This window comes from Paramormyrops kingsleyae, chromosome 2 (assembly GCF_048594095.1).
Source record: "Paramormyrops kingsleyae isolate MSU_618 chromosome 2, PKINGS_0.4, whole genome shotgun sequence".
NCBI lineage: Eukaryota > Metazoa > Chordata > Actinopteri > Osteoglossiformes > Mormyridae > Paramormyrops > Paramormyrops kingsleyae.
In genome coordinates this window covers 38158374-38182906 of record NC_132798.1, presented here as the reverse complement: position 1 = coordinate 38182906, position 24533 = coordinate 38158374, and the positions used below count along the sequence as shown (strand labels likewise).

Below are 24533 nucleotides of genomic sequence, written 5' to 3'. Positions count from 1 at the left end.
TTTTGGACCGCATCATCGCTTCTTCCAGGATAACGATCCAAAGCACACTGCTGCTGCATCATGCATTGCGGCAGAGGGAATCAACTGGGTGAAGACTCCGCCAGAATCACCGGATTTGAACCCTATCGAGCTTGTCTGGCACTCGATGAAAGACTTAATCCGAAAGGAGGCAAAGCCGGGTACAAAAGAAGAGCTCATTCATGCCATTGAGGCTTTTTGGGAGACAAAAGTCACACAAGACTTCTGCAGTACATTAATCACCGGACTTCATAATGTACTGAGAATGATAGTGAAAAACAATGGGGGGCACAGTGGAAAATGAACTGATGAAGAAATGTAATCCCTACCAGCGCACATACTGTACTGTACACTATAGCTATGTTTGTAAACATGGCTTATTAAAGATGCACTGTTTTGTGGACATGGCAGTTTTGTAATGGTCAGCAAAATAAACACTGTCTACACTGTTTGCGGCGTAATATATTTGGCTGACGGTGGGAAAACTGAAATCGCAATTGCCGAATCACGAGAAATGGGGATTGAACTGTATTTCAAATTACTGTACGATATATTACAACCTGTATTTCATGATTCCTCAGACCACACTCTTAGAAAAACGTCTTTGTGCTCACTCGAGGTTGAAACCGTGAAACAATAAGTGTTGATCGGCGCTGAGGAGGCTGCGAGCAGCTTGTGTGGGGAGTGAGGAGGGGGGCGGGGTTCCTTGTGAGGAGAGCTTGATTTTTTCAGGGATGCTGGTGTTAAACATGGTTCCCAAATTTGGCGTTTATAACGATTCAGACAGACTGAATTTAAGAATGTCTCCCATTTTCTGCCATTTTTTCAATACCCCAACAAAATCCCCAACAATTAAAACACGCAAACATGACTTAAAAATTTATTCTTCCAAAAATAGTCAGAGTTAAAACAGTAATTTGTCTAAAACATACAATACAGTACATGTTGCATTTTGCTTAAAGGTCATTAAAATACCCGGATAACACCATCTGCTGATTAGTCTCTATCTGGTTCTTTTATACTAAAATATTATTTTTAAAAAAACTATCAAAGATGCAACAGTTTAAGTCTTTGTTTCCGCCAAACTGTCAGACGTTTTGCAATTCTATGTTCAGAATATAGATCTGACCAAACGTCATTCTAGATCTGTTGCACTGTGACGTCATTCCAGCTCCCTCAACAGCTTGTTCAGGCTCCTCCAGTAGCTCCAAAAGGCCAGCCGTTACCCGTCTGACCCAAGCCTCCATAGCGGAGCTCTGCTTAAAGAGAACAGGAGAATTTAGTGAAGAAAAAGATACTGTAAATACGCTTTACAGAATATCTAGTTAAGATTAAAAAAGAAAATATACTAATAAACCTATGTAACACAGAGTGTGTAATATACTGTTTTGGGAAATCTGGAATGTAAATAAACTGCCTGCGCTAATGTTAACCATTGAACTTTGTTAACAGTAGCCACTGACTGTTTGTATTATCGTCTGCATTAAAATAACTGAGAATTTACTTAATGCGCTTTTTATACAAATAAGTTAAGCGATATAACATTCATACTGTATATGAGCAGTATATACACTGTACTGTACAGTATGCGTTGCAAAACTACCATGCAAAAAATGGGAAAAATATAAACCTGGTAATGAGCGTTTAGCTCGCTAGCTCCTGTACAGCTATCCTTATCTTCTGTCCCTCATGAACTACATCACATTATATTCCAGTCACAGAAATAACCTGCAGATTAACTCTTACCCAAAGAATAAATAAATGCATTTTCAGAGAGCACAAACACATTTACTGTATGTTTCTCGAGTAGTGCAGTTTTTGTAATAGGGACATTAATAGTATTTTCGAAGCTTTAGCGTCTTTTTGAGGAAAAGAGGAGTGACATTGTATTGTTAGTTTGTGACACTGACAGTAAGCTGTAATGTTAACTCCAGACTTGGTAAACAGATCATTAAGTTATCTAAAGTCACATCTGACCGCTGCTGTTGCTGCCAGTGATTTTCGAAACGGCCAATAAAAAACTAAACTGGGAAGTAACCTGTAAACTACTCCAAACAAATTTTATAAAATAAAACACCACTTACCGCGAATAGTCCATTAAGCCGCGATCTTCATTTCTGTAGTGCAGTTTGATAGCGTCAGTTCGGCGGGGGTGGGTGGTTAAAATCACGTGATTGCAACTCAGCGCAGCTAGATTGCTGGCTTGTGTTAACATGTTCTTGAGAACGAAGCTCCATCTAGTGGTGGCACCAGGTAAATGAATAAATAGGCGTGTTTACTGTGAAATCTTGACACGCCTATCTGGCTTGAGAGGGAGGGGGGACTACGCCGTCCATAGGGCAGCCGTACGCCATTCGCACGCCATTCACACGGCCGCGGCTATTTGACGTGGCTCCCTCTGTATGTCATTGGTGCCAACATGCACCACGACAACTGGATCCACCCCAGCTGGGGCCAAAAGCTTGTCCACACGATCTGGAAGGTCTCCTACCTGGGCACCAGGCAGGCAAGACACCGTACGGGACCCTCTATCACGCATGCACACATAACTGCCTACTCCCCTAATAATTGAATCCCCCACTACCACAACTTCCCTCTTCCTGGGGGGAAGGGGCTCAGTGCTCAAGGGCCCACCTGCCTCCCCAGTCCCTTCCGGCTCTAAAGCTGGAAGCACCTGAAACCTGTTAGACACAGTCACCTCAGGTGATGTCGCCTCTGTAATGTGTGTACGCCTTTTCCTGTGTCTACGACCTACGGTCACCCAGCACCTCAAGGTCGCGAACCTTGACCATGAGTGAGTCCACTAGCTTACATCGCTCGCAGATGAAGTCCGACTGGACACTAACGTCCAGAAGGGCAAACATCTTGCAAACGCAGCACTGTGCCGGCCCCATAATTAACTAACTCACTATGACCCCGTACTCCCAGCCCAGTAAATTTATAGTGTATTTAACTATAAAGATGAATTTGCGTAATGATAAATGCAGTAAAGTGCCGAGTACACTAAAATAACAAGTTATTACTTGTGTTAAAACGGAACTTAATTACCATTTTTATTTAAAATTTTAAACCTGATAAATTTACTACTACTTACCAGAAGAACTTCTGCCTGAACCAAGTATGAACTAAAAACAAAGTGAAATCGAAGTTGCTCTTGGGAGGTTGAAAAACCATAAAAACCCCCTCACAGCAGGCTACTGCCGGAGCGGGAAAAAAGTGGAAAATGTCCTCCCAGCCCCGACAGGCGACCGAGCAAAGCTCAGGAGCAACTGTCCTTTTCTGGCACTGGGTAACGATACTGCTACATGCTGGGAAAAAACTACTGAAATGGGGCTAATAAGGAAGGGGCATATGGGGGAAAGTATTGGACTACAAACTGTGGATGTTGTTGAAACTGATTTTGTACCAGAGCAGATCAGTGGAAGGATTCGTAGTCCCAGACCACAATGTATCGCATCTGGCCAACTTTGTTGGCTACTATGATGATATTGTGTAATATATCTAGAAATGTGTGAATTAGATCAGTGTTGTAAGGACCCAGGTTGGCATGGAGGTGGACAACCCCATACTGTGTGATGACAGTGCAAAGGGTGATGGTACCCCCACATTGCCCTGGGACATTGATAATAGCCCTGTGTCCAATTATATTTATCCTACTTTTTCTAATTTTTAAGAGGTTTAAGCCGGTCTTATCAATACATATGAATTCATGTGTGATTTTGTCTGCATCCATTTGCTCTCTGAAATACAATGAACCTGATTGGTGTGTTTTCAATTAAGCACATACATGTTTGCATACCTGGTGGATGTGTTTAACCAGTTGGTTCATATGTGTGGTCATTTGAAAAGCCAGTGCATCATGATGACATCTGTGTGAACAGTAGATAAATGTGTTTAGTGTTTTGCAAAAACTGTGAGGCTGACATTCTGCTTATAGTTTTGCAAATCTGGGCTGGTATTTTGCTCTTTGAGTGTAAGGTTTTGCTAATGTGGTTATGTACTGATTCACACCTGATTTTCCTTGTACAGACAAATATTGGAGTCATGTGCATTCAATGACACCATGAAAACTGTCAGAGGGAAAACTCTTCCAGTGATTGTTGAGCCAGACATTGATGCCACTGGGTTGTATAGGTTGGCGGTCAAGAAGATGATGACTTCAGTATGGATTTGGATGTTGGTCCCTATGCTCTCATTTACCCAGACAGAACCAAAGTCATTAACATTCCTGGAACTTCAAAGCCATTCACTCTGAAAGAGTATAAAAATGAAATAAGAAAACCATACAACACGATTACTTTTTATATATGTCTTAGAACAGATTACAATACATGTAAGTGTGTCTTAGGCAAAGCAGATTGATTTGTTTGATTTTAGGCTTGTCACCCATTAAAATGTCACTCACCAGGTGTTTTCTGGGGGCTCAGTGGGCTAAGCCTATGTGTCTGAAATCACAAGGTTGCTGGTTCAAACCCCATCTTTTTTTTTTTTTCAACTTTTTATTTATGAAGTGTCAACACAATACAAAAGAGAAGAGAGGAAAATAAAGGAATCAGTCTGAGGTCATGAGATACACAATGTGTATATATATATATATAAAAAAAAAGATCATTAAACAGTCACAAATTAACATATACTATTTAATCAAGTAATATCTCTCTGTTCAGCATGTAAATGGACCACTTTCCCCACCTTCTCTCCCCTAGCTCCTTTTGAAGCCTTAAAGAATAAGTCATCTGCTCAAGGAGGTGTAGCTGTTTCACAATACCGATAAAGACCCCCAGAGTAGGGGTATCTTTTTGAAGCCAATACTTTGTAATTGCCTTTTTACACGCTACTAACATAATCTTTAGGAGGTACTCATCATCTTCACCTAGTCCCTCGGGGAGACTCCCCAGGTACAGAGATGTGAACGTGATGTCAACCCTAAAGCCCAACACCTTTGCTATAATTACTGCAACCTCCTTCCAAAAATTTTGAATAAGAGGACACAGCCAGAATACATGGGCATGATCAACCAAAGCTTCTCCACATTCCCTCCAGCACTGTAGTTGCATATTTGTTTGTTTGCTTTTTTGTTTTGGGGTAATAAAAAATCTTATAATATTTTTCCAGCAAAAGTCTCTCCAAATCAGAGAGTTGGTGGTGGATGATTGTGTTAACCAAGCGGTCATCCATGTGTCCTCAGTTATGTCAATGTCCAGGTCTTTTTCCCATCGTTTCTTCACATAGGCAGTAGTGTGCTTATTTAATGAAAATATACCATTGTACAACCTGCCTATAAGTCCTTTAGTACTACTGGACTTGTATGCATCGACAAACAGCTGGATAACAATTGGCAGTTCTTTCTGGTCAGAGTCTTTAACTTCTTTAGTAACATAATCACGAAGCTGTAAATATCTGAATAGATCATTTTTACTAAGCCCATAAGTCTGACATAGATGATCAAAGCTGACCAGTCTCCAGTTTTTAACTATTTTACATATAGAAGTAATGCCAGCGAAAACCCACTGTCTGTATCTAAAATCATATAGTCCTGGCTTAAAGTCAGGGTCATATGCCGGCCATTTGAGCAATTTAATCTGTCTCTGAAGTTGAAAACGTTGAACAACCTCTAGCCATATTTTCAAAGATAAATTCACCCATTTACTGCCTGTCGGTGGTGTCCCCCATTTCCCATCAATACACCCTATAAATGACTGGATTGGTATGTCTGTTAAAGAGGTCTCTATTGTCTTCCATTTAGCTTCATAAGAAGGATCACACCAGTATACCAGGGGTCTCAACTGGGCTGAGATGTAATAATCCTTTAGCGATGGGAGGGCCATGCCTCCCTTTTCCCTTGGTAACTGTAGAGTGGAAAATTTTACCCTAGGTCTCTTATTATTCCATATAAACTGTGAAATATGCATATTCCATTCCCTAAATTGTTTTGCGGAAATTTCTATGGGGAGAGATGAGAACAAGTATAGCAGTCTAGGGAGGACATTCATCTTAACAGATCTGATTCTGTCACCCAACTCAAGAGGAAGAAGACTCCATCTTCTTAAGTCTTCATATATTTTTTTATTAACCCGGCTATAATTAGCGTCAAATAGCTGTGATTCATCTTTAGTCAAATAAACTCCTAAATATTTAATTTTATTTGAGTACCAATTGAAATTATACCTAGAGATAAATTCCTGTGTCGGTGTGTAATTGAATGTCATAACCTGGGTTTTACTCACATTAAGAACATACCCCGAAAACATCCCATATACTTCCAACATGTTCATTAAGACAGGGAGACAAGAATCTGGATTCATTATTGTAACAAAAACATCATCTGCATACAGACTAACTTTATATTCATCTTCTCCAATAGTTATACCTGTAAGTTTTGTCTCCTGTCTTATCGCCTGAGCCAAAGGTTCAATGAATAGGTTAAAGAGGCTGGGGCTTGCTGGACAACCCTGCCTGCATCCCCGCTCTAAGGTAATAGCATCAGAGAGGCTACCATTAACCTTTATTCTTGCCATTGGAGAAGAGTAGAGTATTTGAATGCATCTTATGAAGTTTTTGCAAAAACCAAATCTTTCCATTACTAAATAAAGAAAGTCCCACCCAACAGAATCGAATGCCTTTTCAGCATCAAAGCTAAGGACCATGGAGCTAAGTTTTTCCCTGTTTATACATTCTATAGTATGAAGAGCTCTCCTGATGTTGTCCTGTGCTTGCCTATTCCTGGTGAACCCTGTTTGATCTACATCTATTAGCTGGAGCATTGCAATTTCCAATCTCTTCGTCAAGATGGTCGCGTATAATTTATAATCCGTATTTAACACACTAATAGGTCTATATCCTGTACATTCACTCTTGTCCTTTCCCTCCTTGGGGATGACTGATATAAAGGCCTCTTTCCAAGATGGGGGAGGGGACCCTTCTTCCAAGATATAATTAAAACAGGTCTCCAAGAGAGGGATAAGATGCTCTCTCATAGTTTTATACCACTCCGGGGGGAAACCGTCTATACCAGGGGACTTGTTCCTATTTAAGCTTGAGATGGCCTTGTCTATCTCCTCCTTCGATATTGGTAAGGTTAATTTATCATTAACTTCTTTCCCTATGCTAGGAAGGTCTAATGAATTCAGAAATTCCATAGTTGTATGCTTATCTGTCTGTTCCCTTCTAGAATACAGATATTTATAATATTTCTCAAAGGCTTTTTGTATACCATCTGGATTACTAGTAATCTTGTTTGTTACAGGATCCCTTATTTTATGGATAGTACTCTCTGCTTGTGTTTTCCTAAGTCTCCAAGCTAACAGCTTTGCTGCTTTTGGGCCAGCTTCATAGTATCTCTGTTTCAGAAACCTCAGTTTTTTCTCCACCTCCTCGCTTAGTATTTTGTCTATGTCCTGTTTAACTTTTCTGATTTGTTGGTTAATGTCAGGGTCCGTGTAAGTAATGCTAAGCTGTTCAAGATCTTTCAATTTTTCTTGTAGATTTGAAAGTGTTTGAATTTTTATCTTTTTTAACATTGCTGTTCTGGCTATAATCTTTCCCCTCAAAACCGCCTTAGCGGCATCCCATAGTATACTTGGGTTCACATCTCCCTTATCATTTTCTTGTAAATATACCCCTAATTCCGTCCCCATCGTAGTCACAAAGGTAGCATCGTTTAGAAGTCCAGTATTGAGCCTCCAAAGTGTTTTACGCTGTCTACCTTCAAAATGTAGAGTTATATAAACCCCTGAGTGGTCCGAGAGATCCTTCTGACCTATTTTACAGTTCTTGAGTCTATGCAAATCCTCATTATACATAAAAAAATAGTCAATTCTTGAGTGAGTTGCATATCGTCCTGAGTAAAAAGTGTACCCAGGATCAGAATTATACAGGGCCCTCCACACATCCTTCAATCCCAGTTCACGAAGAGCCCTATTTATTAATTTTCCGGTACGATTCTTTTTTCTGTTAATATTAGTCGTGTCTAATGCTGGATTAAGAATTACATTGAAATCCCCAGCACAGATAAGAATTCCATATGTCTCTAACGCAATCAAATCAAATATCCTTCTAAAGAATGAAGCCTCACTCCCAGGAGGGGCATAAATGTTAAATAATGTTACTTCTTTTTGGTCTATTTTCCCCTTTACCAGGACAAACCTACCTTCTTTATCTCTTATTTCAGATAAGTATTCAAACGGGGTTGAGTCTGAGATTAATATTCCCACTCCTCTTTTTTTTCCTTTCTTGTAGGATGAGAAAAAGGTATTCCTAAAACCTAGCTTCTTTAATTTTTCATGCTCAGCTCCTGACATGTGGGTCTCCTGCCAAAATGCTATGTTTATCTTTTCTTTTTTCATTTTAGCTATCATTTTACTACGCTTAATTGGATTATTCAGCCCATTTACATTCAGAGAGAGTATGTTATAATATCGATAATGCATTGTATACCCTATTATTACTATTTACTTGTAACTTCCTAGACCTCAGACAGTAAAAAAGAACATTAAACAAAAAATAGAAAATTATATAACTATTGTACAGACTATAGAACAGAACTCCCATCAAAAAAGGCGACATATCACCTTTAGCAAAGAGAGGGGTTTAGCCACTAAGTGGGTTCCCTCGCAGCAGAGAGAAAAGAGAAAAAACAAAAAAAAAAAAAAAAAAAGGGCTGGTGGCTGTCTCTTTATGATGCCTAGGTATCAGCAGTTCCAATATAATCCTAAAAAAAAGTGGGGTCTCTCGAAATTACCCCTCCTCCGCTGCCATAGTGTCCGTCTCCAGTCTGCGGTACTCCTTCAGTCTCTTACGCACCTGTTGCTGAAACTGTTCCTTATCTCCTCCACGCGGGGACTCAACCGCCTTCCACGGCAACAGCTTAGCTAGCGTCTCCTCCGTAATACTGTCCCCTTTTTTCTCACAGATGGTAGCTCCCACATTAAGACCCCGTTTTTCCAGGTCCTCCGCTGCTTGTGCAGCGTTATAGTATACTGCGGTGCCCGTCTTAAAGTGAACACGCATTCGGGTTAAAGGAGTCTGGAAGCGTATTCCATGCTCTTTCAGGGTCTTCTTAATCGGAGCATATTCCTTCCTCTTCTTCTGTACACCGTCAGCATAATCGTGGTCAAAATACACTCGCTTGTTCTTGTAGGTGAACCCTTTCTTCCAGGCAGCGTAGAGTATGCTCTCTTTGACAGAAAATCTGAGGAAACGAACCACCATAGAGCGCGGCGGAGCATTTCTGGATGGCTTCGGTGCAAAGGCACGATGTGCTCGCTCTATTCCCAGGTCACTGCCCCAACTTGAATCGATACTCTCCCCTAGTTGAGACTTTATCATATCAACCACAAATGCAGTTGCGGAAGTACCTTCTGCCTCCTCAGGTACTCCATATATCCGAATATTGTTACGTCTACAATGGCCTTCCATTTCAGTCACCTTATCCTGCAGTGCTCTCTGGTTAGTCAGTAGCTGGGTGAGAGTGCTCTTAACTCCAATGTCCCACCGCTCTGTATCGGCCAAGTTTTTCTCGATCTCTCCAACGCGCCCCACTACTGCCTCAATCTGACCAGTCATATCCTGTAATTTTCTGTGTATTTCTGATGTGAACTCATCCATCTGCTCTTTAATATCCTCCCTAAAGCATTTACGGGATTCCAACAGGTCACTTTTTAACTCCGTTCTAAGAGTTTCCATTCCGGCAGTAAGAACTGCACTCACTGTTTCCCGAATTATGTCCATGTTTTCATTTCCTTCATAGCCTCCATCTTGTGCAGTTTCGCCGTCTCCGACCTCTTTTTCATTATCTCGTCCAGCAGCAGTGCTTCGTGTTCTTCCTTGTTTTTTAGCTTTATCCCCACTCATCCTTATAATCGTATGAATGTTGAATAAATTGAATTATGACAAATCGAGTGAAAAAACTTTAGGCTGATACCGGAGCTCTGCGATTATGCTGCCATCTCCACTACCGTGCCACCGGAAGTCCCTTCAAACCCCATCTTAGCACATCTGTGGGTCCTTGAGCAAGGCCCTTAATCCCTAGCTCCCTGGGCACCACTACGGGTGGCAGCCCTTTGTGGACAGCTTACTCTACAAAGAGCAAGTTGAGGGAGGCGTAAAGACAATTTCCCCACAGGGATCAATAAATTATTGATTATTATTATTATTTTTCTCATAGATCAACAAGATACATCGGACACAGATGGTGAATTCAATGTGAAAATTAAAAGTGTAGCAGAATTTGAGTGTGCAGACACACACATACGTGTTTTTGCTACATGGTGGGGGCACCTGGATAGTGCCTGATGGGGACCATGCTTTCTAAAGCAGCTACATACAAACCAGAAATACGGCCAATCTCCATTCAGCCCTCTGAGCCCGCTTACCACTTCAAAACCAGAGATTTCACAAAGGAAGCCTGACCTGACTGTGCACAGACTGGTTGGGACCCTGTCTGGTCAAATGTCCTAGTGGGGACCTGTGACGTAAGAAATCTGCATATCAAAAGTGACGTCACTGTGTGAGTGCAGAAGGGTAACAGTGGGGACCACACTTCCGGATGCTTATAACAACTGTATTCTTTAATGAAAATGAAACATTTATTACTATAAACAATAACAAATTCCCCTTTTGAAACAAAGGTCAAATATCACTGAAAATAATAACAAAGAATTCCCCTTTTGTCACATTTTGGAGGTCAGCATAAACATAAAAAATCATTTAACACCCTAAAAAGCAAAAAAAAAAAAAACAACAAAAAAAATCCCCCCTTGAGACATTTGGAGTGACAATTAACACTGTAAATAGTATTTTGCATTTTTCAAGCCTGTATTACAGTAAATACTTTTTTAAAAAAACTGGATAGACAATTATCTTTGTTAATAAATCAACATTTAACACTGTTAATAGTGGAGGGAAAACAAATCTCCCCTTTTGTAATATTTATCTATGTAAATGGAGAAAAAAGTCCTGGTGTTCTGCCACAAACTACACAGACAGGGAATTCCAGGCAACCAAGTTTATTTTCTCAAGACAGAGAGAAGAGTCGTAAGCCGTTCCAAGGTCGTAATCCGTAGCCGTCCAAGCCGGGTGCCTTGTGCCGAATCGTGAGACGAGGTCGTAGTCGAGTGGGAAGCCAAGGGTCGAAAAGCCGTTGAGTCAATCCGTGGACGTAGACACACACTGGGAGAATAACACGAGGACCTATGGGAAGGGAGGAAGGGCAGGAGGGCCGGTAGGAGGCGCGGGAGACTCAGGGAGGTCAAGAAGAATCAAACGTAACTGTGGGAGAGAGAGAGAGTAGCGCTCAGTACGTGCATGGCAACAATACTTCGCATTGGGTTGATGCCTAAGTGCGGTTTAAATAGTTGACTCTATGAATGCTTATTGGTCCTTGCTGGTGCGTCGCCTCCTTGAGGAGGAGGGAGGCGTGGCACCTGGGAAGTCAATTATCATTGTAAATACAGTATGACTTCCGGTTATGGCGGCCACCTGAGAAGACGTGTCTCACACTGCTCTGTCTTAACTAATATAATTTGCTACTAAAAATACTGCCATTTGCAACAAAACGTGGTAATATAGTGTTGATGTTAATACTATAATGTCGAAGTCTGGCAAAGTAAATAAAGAAAATAGCAAAGCGACGAAGCAGCCGAAGTTAACTGATTATCGTGTATGCGGTGAGATACAGAAAGGTAACGAAGATATGGCGGAGGACGGGACGGGACCAGTGGTGAGGGAGTGAAGGCGGATGAAATATTAGCTGCCATAAACTCCATGAAAACTGAATTTTCATCCAGATTTGATGGAATTATGACGGCGATAGAAAGTATGAAGAAGGAAATGACCGACTGCAATGAACGAGTGTCGCAGGCGGAATTGAGGATATCAAACGCGGAGGACGGCGTTGCTCACTTGCAAGCTAAAGTAAATAAGTTGGAGTCAAAAAACAAGTCTCTGGAGGATAAACTCGTGGACTTGGAAACCAGATCCCGCTTGAATAACTTAAGACTGGTGGGCCTTCCGGAAGGTGCCGAGGGACGAGATGCATGCTCCTTTTTGGAGAAGTGGATCCCAGAGGTTTTGGATGCTGTGGCGTTACAGTCCTCAGGTATTATTGAAAGGGCGCACAGAATCGGACCTATGAAAGACTCCAAGGCGCCGCCGAGAACGCTAATAATGAGGTTTCTGAACGACAAGGATAAACAGGCGGTCATCGCAGCTGCACGGGCTAAAAAAGACATTCGGTATAAGAACCGACAAATTCGGTTTTATGCTGACTTGGCCACTGGAATACACCAATTGAGGAAACAGTTTGACCCAATCCGCCAGGAACTGCGCGACTTGGGAATCCGACACGGAGTGGTTCACCTAGCCAGACTGTTGGTAACTTACAAAGAACAGACCCGTAGCTTTAATACACCAATTGAAGCACGGGAGTTTATCAAGAAAATTCAGGAGGACACTGGCGCGAGTTAAAATGAACGTAGAACATTCGCATAGTATAGCACTTTGAAAGTGTATTAGCGTTCAGAAGCCAGACTCTGGTACAAAAAAAAAATTTAATACTTTCAAATATACACGTTATGATTAGGCTATATCAGACACGTGTGATATTATATTTAAGTTAATAATAAGAAGAAATTTGTGGTATAGATTTAAAGTAAACGTGTTGCATATGTTGCAGATGAGTGTTATAAGATAGAGCAGCAGTGAGTGTTCAGTTAAAAGGATAACAAAGGGTGGTTTGACTGATCCTCACTAGGTCTTTAGTGATACTGGAAGTCAGGGTGGTTTTAGGGGGGATCTCACGGGAGTGGGAAAAGTGTAGTTCATGTTCAATGTGTTGGATGTGGGTTCAAGCATCCAGGTTTGCCATGTTTCCCTGTATTTTTATATTGCAAGGCAATCTATCTTTATCATTTCTTAGAGGTGTCTCAAGGAGTATCTCTTAATTTTGTTTCTTGGAAACAACTTAGAAAAGTTAAACAAGTCATGAATAAATTAAAGGAAATGGATTCCAAAATTGTGTTTTTACAAGAAACACACCTATTAGAAAAGGATGTTATGAAGATAAGGAGGAGATGGCAGGGTAGTGTATTCTCAGCATCATTCTCATCACAGGCCAGAGGAGTTATGACCCTTGTTCATGGTACAGTCCCATTTCAAGTGAAACAAGTACTCAAAGATAAGTTTGGGAGATATTTAATAATTCAAGGTTCTCTATTATCAGAAAATTTAAATTTAGTAAACCTGTATGGCCCAAATATAGATGATCCTAAGTTTTTTGTAGATTTGTTTCTTACTCTTTCAACATTAGCAGGATTATACATAATAGCAGGGGATTTCAATTGTACACTGGATCCCTGTATGGATAGATCCACAGGATTGGATCAGTCACATAATAAATGTAGAACAGCTATTCTTCGTTTAATCAGTGAATTTAGACTGTTGGATATTTGGAGAGAATTGAAACCACATGCTAAAGCTTATTCTTGCTACTCAAATGTATTTAAGACATTTTCTCGAATAGATTATTTTTTAATTTCTTCAGAATTACAATCTAAAATTCATAATAGCTTCTACGATGACATCGTGATCTCAGATCACGCCCCATGCTGTATAGAATATGTAGATAGAAAATTAACAAAAGACCTGGCTAAATGGCACTTTCAGCACAAATGGTTACAAGATGAAGAATTTGTGAAATATATAGAAAAACAGATAGAAGAGTTTTTTTTAAATTAATACTACACAGACTTCTGCATGTACAAAATGGGAAGCATTTAAAGCTTTCCTCAGGGGACATATTATTAGTTACACAGGCTCAAAAACAAAAAAGGCATGTGAGGAGAGAATACAGCTGGAACATACACTCACCTAAAGGATTATTAGGAACACCATACTAATACGGTGTTTGACCCCCTTTCGCCTTCAGAACTGGCTTAATTCTATGTGGCATTGATTGAACAAGGTGCTGAAAGCATTCTTTAGAATTGTTGGCCCATATTGATAGGATAGCATCTTGCAGTTGATGGAGATTTGTGGGATGCACATCCAGGGCACGAAGCTCCCGTTCAACCACATCCCAAAGATGCTCTATTGGGTTGAGATCTGGTGACTGTGGGGGGCATTTTAGTACAGTGAACTCATTGTCATGTTCAAGAAACCAATTTGAAATGATTCGAGCTTTGTGACATGGTGCATTATCCTGCTGGAAGTAGCCATCAGAGGATGGGTACATGGTGGTCATAAAGGGATGGACATGGTCAGAAACAATGCTCAGGTAGGCCGTGGCATTTAAACGATGCCCAATTGGCACTAAGGGGCCTAAAGTGTGCCAAGAAAACATCCCCCACACCATTACACCATTCTTTGTAAACCCTAGAAATGGTTGTGCGTGAAAATACCAGTAACTGAGCAGATTGTGAAATACTCAGACCGGCCCGTCTGGCACCAACAACCATGCCACGCTCAAAATTGCTTAAATCACCTTTCTTTCCCATTCTGACATTCAGTTTGGAGTTCAGGAGATTGTCTTGACCAGGACCACACCCCTAAATGCATTGAAGCAACTGCCATGTGATTGGTTGATTAAATAATTGCATTAATGAGAAATTGATGAGGTGTTCCTAATAATCCTTTAGGTGAGTGTAAAATAAAGACTCTTCAGGAAAAAGTTTATGAGAGAAGTGATCCACAAATGCAAAGTGAGTTACTAATTTTAAGGGCTGAATATGATAAACTGTCGGCATTCAGAGCCGCCTCCAGTCTTATGAGATTAAAACAATCTTTCTTTGAACAAGGAGATAAATCAGGTAAATTACTAGCATGGCAGATAAAACAATTGGAGGTAAAAACACCATTCACAACTGTTATAACAAATGGAGAGGTCGTAGTGGATCCTATACATAAGAACATAAGAAATTTACAAACGAGAGGAGGCCATTCGGCCCATCAAGCTCGTTTGGGGAGAACTTAGCTAATAGCTCAGAGTTGTTAAAATCTTATCTAGCTCTGATTTAAAGGAACCCATGGTTTTAGCTTCCACTACAATAGCAGGAAGACTATTCCATACTCTGACTACACGCTGTGTAAAGAAGTGCTTCCTCAAATTTGTTTTAAAATGTTCTCCCGCTAATTTCCACTTATGGCCACGAGTTCTAGTATTTAGACTAATATTGAAATAGTCATTTGGCTGAACAGCATCCAGACCCGTTAGAATCTTATAGACCTGAATCATATCCCCCCTTAGTCTCCTTTGCTCAAGGCTGAACAGATTCAGTTCCGCTAACCTCTCCTCGTAAGACATTCCTCTAAGACCAGGAATCATTCTCGTAGCTCTTCGTTGCACCTTTTCTAAGGCAGCAATGTCCTTCTTGAGGTATGGTGACCAAACCTGCACACAGTATTCTAGGTGGGGTCTTACCAAGGAATTATATAAGTGTAACATCACCTCCCTTGACTTAAACGCCACACATCTAGAGATATAACCCAACATTCTGTTCGCCTTTTTTATTGCTTCCCCACATTGGCGAGAGTGGGACATGGAAGCATCAACATACATACCGAGATCTTTCTCGTAATCAGCTACCTTTATTTCAGTGGAACCCATAAAATATCTGTACTGTATATTTCTGCTCCCTGCATGGATTACCTTACATTTATCTGTGTTAAATTTCATCTGCCAAGTATCAGCCCATTCGCTAATTAAATCCAGATCCCGTTGAAGCCTCTCTGCTGCTAGATTAGTATCTGCTACCCCGCCCACCTTAGTGTCGTCTGCAAATTTAACCAGTTTACTGTATGTATTCGTGTCAATATCATTAATGTAAATTAGGAACAATAGTGGTCCTAAAATTGAACCCTGCGGTACCCCACTATAAACGGAGGCCCACTGTGACATAGTGCCTCTAATAACTACTCGCTGCTTCCTATCAGTTAGCCAGTTTTTGATCCAAGCTGCCACAGTTCCTAAAATTCCTGCAGCTTTAAGCTTTAGCAAGAGCCGTTTGTGGGGGACAACATCAAAGGCTTTCTGGAAATCTAAGTAAATCACATCATAGGCCTTTTTGTGATCAATTTCACTTGTACCTTCCTCAAAGAACTCAAGCAGATTCGTTAAGCAGGATCTACCTCTCCTAAATCCATGTTGGCTATCCTTTATAATGTTATTTGCATCTAGGTAATCTACCATTTTCACTTGAATTATAGCTTCCATTATTTTTCCAGTAATGCTAGTTAAACTGATTGGCCTATAGTTTGCTGGATTACTTCTATCCCCTTTTTTGAATATGGGTGTTATATTAGCATGCTTCCAATCTGATGGTACCTGTTCTGCCACGAACCACGCAGACAGGGAATTCCAGGCAACTAGTTTTATTCGGTAAGACAGAGAGAAGAGTCGTAAGCCGTTCCGAGGTCGTGAGCCGTAGTCGTCCAAGCCGGGTGTCTTGTGCCGAATCGTGCGCTGAAGTCGTAGTCGAATGGAAAGCCGAGGGTCGTAAAGCCGTTGAATCAGTCCGGAGACGTAGACACACACTGGGGAAATAACACAAGGACCTAGGGGCAGGGAGGAAGGGCAGGAGGGTCGGCAGGAGATGCGGGAGACTCAGGGAGGGCAAGAAGGATCGAACGTAACTGTGGGAGAGAGAGAGAATAGCGCTCAGTACGTGCATAGCAACAATACTTCGCCTTGAGTAGTTGTCTCAGTGCGGTTAAATAGGTGACTCTAGGGATGCCTATTGGTCCTTGCTGGTGCGTCGCCTCCTTGAGGAGGGGGGAGGCGTGACAGGGCCCCCCCCCTGACGGCCGCCACCTGGAGGCCGAGGACGCCGGGGCGGTCGGCCGCGAGGTCGCGGGGCTGGGCGATCAGGGTGCGACCGATGGAAGTCGGCAATGAGGGAAGGATCGAGAACGTCCCTCGCCGGAACCCAGCTGCGTTCTTCCGGTCCGAATCCTTCCCAGTCGACCAGGTATTGCAGGCGGCCCTGCTGGCGGCGAGAATCTAGCAGGTCACGCACAGCATAAACTTCATCCCCGAGGGGAAGTGGTGTAGGAGGATCCAAGGACCCCATGGGGGGATGGGCCAGACTATACCGTACCGGTTTCAGCAGGGACACGTGGAAGGTGGGATTGATCCTGTAAACCCGAGGGAGCTGTAAACGGTAGGTGACCGGGCCTACCTGCGCTGCTATGCGGAAGGGGCCGATAAATTTGGGACCGAGTTTGCGTCCCACTGGGAGGCGCAGGTTCCTCGTCGCTAGCCACACCCTATCTCCAACTCTGTAGTGTGGTCCGGGCCTACGTCGGCGATCTTGGGTCCTCTTCATACGCGAAGCCTGTTGTTCCAATAGACGCCGGGAGCGATCCCATACCTGGCGGCTACGCCGGTACCAGTCCTCGAGGGCAGGGACATCTGTGGGAGAGGGACTCCAGGGAAACAATGGGGGTTGAAAGCCGAGTACACATTGAAAAGGAGTTAAACCGGTAATGAGATGGGGCAAGGAGTTGTGGGCATACTCGGCCCAGGGAAGAAAACGGGACCACTCCTGGGGTCGAGAACCGCACATGACTCGGAGCATCTTCCCCACTTCCTGGTTTGTCCTCTCCGTCTGGCCATTGGTTTGGGGATGATAGGCTGAGGAGAGACTTAGGGAGATGTTCAGCCTAGTACACATAGCCCTAAAGACCCGAGAGGTGAACTGAGGGCCCCGGTCTGAGACGATGTCTTCGGGTAATCCATAATACCGAAATGCTCCTTGTACTAGCAGATCGGCCAGTTCCAAGGAAGACGGTAGTTTGGGCAGGGGGATAAGGTGACACATCTTAGAAAAGCGATCTACTATGGTTAATATAATGGTGTTACCTCTAGAGGGGGGCAGGTCAGTGATAAAGTCCATAGAAATGTGGGACCAGGGACGTGTGGGCACTGGAAGTGGCTGTAAAAGCCCAGAGGGCATACCTGTGAGAGTCTTATTCTGAGCGCACAGAGGACATGATAGCACGTACCTTTCGGTCTCCTTTCGCCATCCAGGCCACCAATAATGTCTTTCCAGGAGTCTGAGGGTAGCTTTAACCCCTGGATGTCCCGACCCCAGGGGGGTGTGCACCCATTGAAGAACATCATTCCGCAGCTGTGAGGGGACATAGGTTTTCCCTGGAGGACAGTCAGGAGGTGGTGGAACTTTTCGATTACCTTCCAAGAGACGCTGTTCTAGATCCCAGATAATGGGACCCACCACGCAGGCCGGTGGCAAAATTCGGGTTGGTAGCTCGGGCGTTCTTGATGCAGGAAAGCAGCGGGATAAAGCATCCGCTTTGGCGTTCTTTGAGCCGGGAAGATAGGTGACCTGGAAAAGGAACCTGGTAAAGAACAGTGCCCAGCGGGCTTGTCGGGCGTTTAAACGCCTGGCCTCTCGTAGATACTGTAGGTTGCGGTGATCCGTTAACACTAGGAAGGGATGTACAGCCCCCTCTAACCAATGTCTCCATTCCTCCAATGCCACTTTTATAGCCAGCAATTCTCGATTTCCCACGTCATAATTGCGTTCAGCATCAGTGAGTTTCTTGGATAAGAACGCACAGGGGTGAGCCTTACCTGTCCGGGGGTCTTTCTGGGAGAGCACGGCTCCGATACCCACCTCAGAGGCATCTACCTCTACCTGGAAAGGTAGTTGCGGATCCGGTTGTTGCAGGATAGGAGCGGAGCAGAAGCGTCGTTTCAGGTCTACAAATGCCTGGTAGGCCTCAGGAGTCCATCGGAGCCTGGTGGCTCCTTTCTTGACTAGATCCGTCAGGGGCGCCGCCACCGTGCTGAATCCTTGGATGAACTGTCTATAAAAGTTGGCAAAACCTAGAAAACGCTGGAGAGCCTTGAGGGTCTGAGGTTGGGGCCAATCCTGTACTGCCTTGACCTTGTCCGGATCCATAGAGACCCCTCCTGGAGAGATAACGTACCCGAGGAATCTCAGCGTGGTGCAATGAAATTCACATTTCTCACCCTTCACGTAGAGCTGGTTCTCCCGTAGACGCTGAAGTACCTGTCGTACCTGTTTGACATGTTGCTCCTCTGTTTCAGAATAAATGAGAATATCATCAATGTAGGTGACAACAAATTGATGTAACATATCACGTAATACCTCGTTGATGAAGGACTAGAACACTGACGGGCTGTTTGCAAGCCCATAAGGCATCACGAGGTACTCGTATTGACCAGTTGTGGTGATGAAGGCGGTCTTCCACTCATCGCCCTCCTTTATTCGAATCAGGTTGTAAGCACTTCTCAAGTCCAACTTAGTAAAGATTCGTGCCGCTCTAAGCTGTTCCAGGGCGGAGGGAATCAGTGGAAGGGGTTCCCTTCTTTTCACAGTTATAGCATTCAGCTTGCGGTAATCTATGCAAGGCCGCAGGCCCCCATCCTTCTTAGCTACAAAAAAAAATCCGGAAGCAAAAGGTGAGGTGGAGTGACGGATGATACCTTGTTGTAAGGCCTCCTGGACGTAGGTCTTCATTGCCTCCTCCTCTGGTCGGGACAAGGAAAAGAGGCGCCCACGGGGTGGGGTCGCACCCTCCACAAGGTCAATGGTACAATTCGATGGACGATGGGGTGGAAGCCCATAGGCCTGGGTTTTACTAAAAACATCCTGGAAATCACCGTAATAATCGGGAATACCTGACAGATCTTCTGGAAGGGGACTCTCAATGGTGGACGCACGGCAGGGCAAGGATAAGCAGTCAATGAAACACTCAGGGGACCATGCTTGTATCTCACCTTCTCTCCAGTTGATCTGAGGGTTGTGTTGTCGCAGCCAAGGGAAACCTAGAATGATCTTATCACGTAATGACGTTAGTACCATTAATTGTATTGTTTCAGAATGGAGCGCCCCCACTTGGAGGGTTATCGGGATCGTGCGGTGCGTTACCAGCCCTGAAGAAAGTGGCTGCCCATCTACCCCACGCACCGAAAGGGGTTGGTGCAGTTCCTCTAGAGGGATCTGGTGCTGTCGGGTGAAATCCGCATCCACGAAGTTCCCTGCAGCTCCGGAATCCAACAGCCCCAAACCTCGCGAACATTCCGACCCCCAACGAAAAGTAATGGGAACCACCACTTGTACTTTAGTTAAGTCCGGCGGTAAAACCCCCCTTACCTGCGTCTCTTCTGTCCGAGTCCTCACCGGTCGCTTTGGGCACAAACGCATGAAGTGTCCTGCTTCACCGCAGTATATACACAGTCCTCGGCTTTGTCTCCTTTCGCGTTCTTCCGGGGTTAGAGGGGCGCGCCCTAACACCATTGGCTCCGGCTCCGGTGGGTGGGAGGAAGCGACGACAGCCAACCCTTCTGCGCGGGAGTTCGAACGGCGCTGTTCGCGGACGATGGTATCCAGGATGATTGACAACCTGACGTATTCATCGAACGTCCGCGTTGCTCCTCTGCAAGCCAATTCAGCCCGTAATTCCGGACGAAGAGCGCGGCGGTAAACAGTCTGCAGGCAGTCCGAGGTCCAGTCCAAGCCGGCAGCGAGTGTCCGGAACTCTAGCGAAAAATCGGCCGCCGATCGATTTCCCTGCCGCAGATCTAAGAGACGATCACCCACGTTCCGTCCAACAGCAGGGTGATCGAACACCTCCTTAAAGGCCTCTTGGAACTCTCGGGAGGACAGGAGCAGAGGGCTATCCTCTACCCAGAGCGCTGTTGCCCAGGTAAGCGCTCTTCCCCCGAGGAGGGATATGACAAAATGCACCTGATCCCTATCGGTGCGGAACTGATCAGGGTGATGGTCTATAAACAAGCCACACTGCATCAAAAAAGCCCTGCATTGGTCCGGGTTGCCGTCGTACCTGTTAGGTAGGGCCACTGGCACAGGAAGACGTGGGGGGGAGGTGGGTAGGGGAGTCGCAGCCGCGGAAGACAGCTGCAGTTGTCTGACCACATCCGTCAGCCGGGAAATCTGTGCCTGTGCCTGCTGGAGCTGGTCTTGGAGTTCTTGCGGCTCCATAGTGTAGGCGAAGTATTCTGTTCTGCCACGAACCACGCAGACAGGGAATTCCAGGCAACTAGTTTTATTCGGTAAGACAGAGAGAAGAGTCGTAAGCCGTTCCGAGGTCGTGAGCCGTAGTCGTCCAAGCCGGGTGTCTTGTGCCGAATCGTGCGCTGAAGTCGTAGTCGAATGGAAAGCCGAGGGTCGTAAAGCCGTTGAATCAGTCCGGAGACGTAGACACACACTGGGGAAATAACACAAGGACCTAGGGGCAGGGAGGAAGGGCAGGAGGGTCGGCAGGAGATGCGGGAGACTCAGGGAGGGCAAGAAGGATCGAACGTAACTGTGGGAGAGAGAGAGAATAGCGCTCAGTACGTGCATAGCAACAATACTTCGCCTTGGGTAGTTGTCTCAGTGCGGTTAAATAGGTGACTCTAGGGATGCCTATTGGTCCTTGCTGGTGCGTCGCCTCCTTGAGGAGGGGGGAGGCGTGACAGTACCACACCCGCAGATAACGATTTCTGGAATATTAAAGTCAAAGGTTGGCTAATAATATCCCTCATCTCTTTCAAGACTAAAGGTAAGATGCCATCAGGCCCCTGCGATTTATTTATTGAGTTTAGCTAGGCTTAGTATCACATCAACCTCAGTTATACATATATTGGTCATAGACAATGCTGTATTCCTATTAATTGGTGGTAAGTTACTTGTGTTCTCTATTGTGAACACCCTTGAAAAATAATCATTAAACTCGTTTACCATATCAATTTCGTTATCAATTATAAGGCCCTTACTATCCTGCAAATTAGTGATTTCAGCTTTTAGTGCTCTCTTGGAGTTAAAATATTGGAAGAAACCTTTACTGTCATGCTTAGCCTCCAATGCAATTTTTCTTTCTACATCCCTCTTTGATAGCCTAATGTCATTTTTTAACTCTGCCTGTAGACTTAGATACTCCTGCTTGATTTTGAAATCATTAGTTATTTTCCAGTTGTGGAACAGAGCCCTTTTCCTCCTGACTTTATTCTTAATTTCCTTAGTAAACCACCTTGGTTGTTTACTATAGAAATTAATGGTGCCTTTAGAGGTTACTATAAAGAATTATATGATGCAAAAAATGAGACTAATATGCTAAATTTAAATAGGTTTTTAGATGAACTATCCATACCTCATCTCCCAGATGAACATAAAGGATGGAGTTAAATAACAAAACTGTTGAAGAGGCATGGGAATTTTTTAAAAGCACATTATTGCAAGTACAAGAGGACTTCATACCTGTTTCTAGCAAGAATAAATCTAGGAAATTGCAACCTAGGTGGTTTAATAGGGACATAAAGTATAAAGTAAGGAGGAAAAGGGCTTTGTTCCAGAGATGGAAAATAACTGATGATGACATAATAAAGCAAGAGTATCTAAATCTACAGGCTGAATTAAAAAATGACATTAGACGAGCTAAAAGGAATGTCGAAAGGAAGATCGCATTGGAGGCTAAGGATGACGTTAAAAGTTTCTTCCAGTATTTTAACTCTAAAAGAGCTCTAAAAGCTGAAATTACTAATCTGCAGGATAGTAAGGGTCTTATAATTGAAAACGACATTGACATAGTAAATGAGTTCAATGATAGTTTTGCACGGGTATTCACTGTCGAGGACACTAGTAACTTACCAGTTCTTATTACTAATCCAACATCGTCTATAACTAATATATATATAACTGAAGCTGATGTTTTGCAAAGCCTAGCTAAGCTCAAAATAAATAAATCACAGGGCCCTGATGGCATCTTACCTATAGTGTTAAAAGAGATGAGGGATATTATTTGCCGACCCTTAACATTACTGTTTCAAAAATCCTTATCTGAAGGTGTGGTACCTTCTGATTGGAAGCATGCCAACATAACGCCCATTTTCAAAAAAGGGGATAGAAGTAATTTGTCAAACTATAGGCCAATCAGTCTAACTTGTATAACTGGTAAAGTTATGGAGGCTATAATCAAAGAGAAAATGGTAGATTACCTGGACTCAAATAACATTTTGAGGGATAGCCAGCATGGATTTAGGAGAGGTAGATCCTGTTTAACAAATCTGTTGGAGTTTTTTGAGGAAGCTACTCAGGAAGTTGATGATAAGAAGGCCTATGATGTCATCTATTTAGATTTCCAAAAGGCTTTTGATGTTGTTCCCCACAAGAGGCTCTCACTTAAACTCAAAGCGACAGGTATTTTAGGAACTGTAGCGACTTGGATTGATAACTGGTTAACGGATAGGAAGCAGCGAGTAGTTATAAGAGGCTCGATGTCACAGTGGGCCTGCGTTCATAGTGGGGTACCGCAGGGTTCAATTTTAGGACCACTTTTGTTCCTAATTTACATAAATGATATAGACACCAAACTGGTGAAATTTGCAGATGACACCAAGGTGGGTGGTGTAGCAGATACTGAACTAGCGGCTCAGCAGCTACAGCGGGATCTTAATTTAATTAGTGACTGGGCTGACACCTGGCAGATGAAATTTAACATAGACAAATGTAAGGTACTCCATGTAGGGAGCAGAAATATAAAGTACAGGTATTTTATGGGACCTACTGAAATAAAGGTAGCTGATTATGAGAAAGACCTTGGTGTGTATGTTGATGCTTCCATGTCTCATTCTCGCCAGTGTGGGGAAGCAATAAAAAAGGCCAATAGGATGTTGGGGTATATCTCCAGGTGTGTGGAGTTTAAGTCAAGGGAGGTAATGCTAAGATTATACAATTCCTTGGTGAGACCTCACCTAGAATATTGTGTACATGTTTGGTCACCATATCTTAAAAAGGACATAGCGGCCTTAGAAAAGGTGCAGCGTAGGGCCACAAGAATGATTCCTGGTCTTAGAGGAATGTCATACAAGGAAAGGTTATTTGAGCTAAATCTGTTCAGCCTCAAGCAAAGGAGACTGAGGGGGGACATGATCCAGGTCTATAAGATTCTAACAGGTTTGGATGCTGTTCAACCGAATAGTTACTTCAGCATTAGTTCAAATACAAGAACTCGTGGCCATAGGTGGAAATTAGCGGGAGAACATTTCAAACTGGATTTAAGGAAGCACTTCTTTACACAGCGTGTAGTCAGAGTATGGAATAGTCTTCCTGATAACGTAGTGCAAGCTGAATCCTTGGGTTCCTTTAAATCAGAGCTAGATAAGATTTTAACAACTCTGAGCTATTAGTTAAGTTCTCCCCAAGCGAGCTCGATGGGCCGAATGGCCTCCTCTCGTTTGTATAGTTCTTATGTTCTTATGTTCTTAAAGGAGACCTGGAGATGGAAATTAACAACGAAGAAATAGGGAAGGCTATCGATAGTATGAAGTCAGGAAAAAGAGCAGGACCAGATGGTCTCCCAATAGATGTGTATAAAAAATTTAAAAATAAACTGCTAACTCCTCTTCTGGAAATGTTTCTGGAGGCATTTCAGGAAGGTAATTTCCCACCCTCTATGAATATTGCTCTAATTATCTTATTGCCAAAACCAGGTAAACCCTCTAACAAATGTGAAAATATGAGACCCATAAGTCT

General features: G+C 43.3%; 1 protein-coding gene and 1 long non-coding RNA gene across 2 annotated transcripts in view; both read right to left on the bottom strand.

Annotated features, from left to right (window-relative positions):
* Nucleotides 1-884: 884 nt before the first annotated feature.
* On the bottom strand, nucleotides 885-2482 carry LOC140587710 (uncharacterized). The gene is made up of 2 exons (XR_011989383.1): nucleotides 2103-2482; nucleotides 885-1274 (listed from the first exon to the last, which is right to left on the bottom strand). It is a non-coding gene; the product is annotated as an uncharacterized lncRNA (long non-coding RNA).
* An 8085-nt stretch (nucleotides 2483-10567) lies between these two features.
* entr1 (endosome associated trafficking regulator 1) overlaps nucleotides 10568-24533 on the bottom strand; it is a 190872-nt gene continuing 176906 nt past the window's right edge. Inside the window, exons 1-3 of the transcript XR_011989321.1 lie at nucleotides 20154-21504; nucleotides 16337-16644; nucleotides 10568-11286 (exon numbers count right to left, since the gene is read on the bottom strand). The gene's annotated coding sequence lies outside the window, so the exon portion shown is untranslated. Of the gene's footprint in view, nucleotides 11287-16336; nucleotides 16645-20153 lie in introns of the transcript that reaches the window.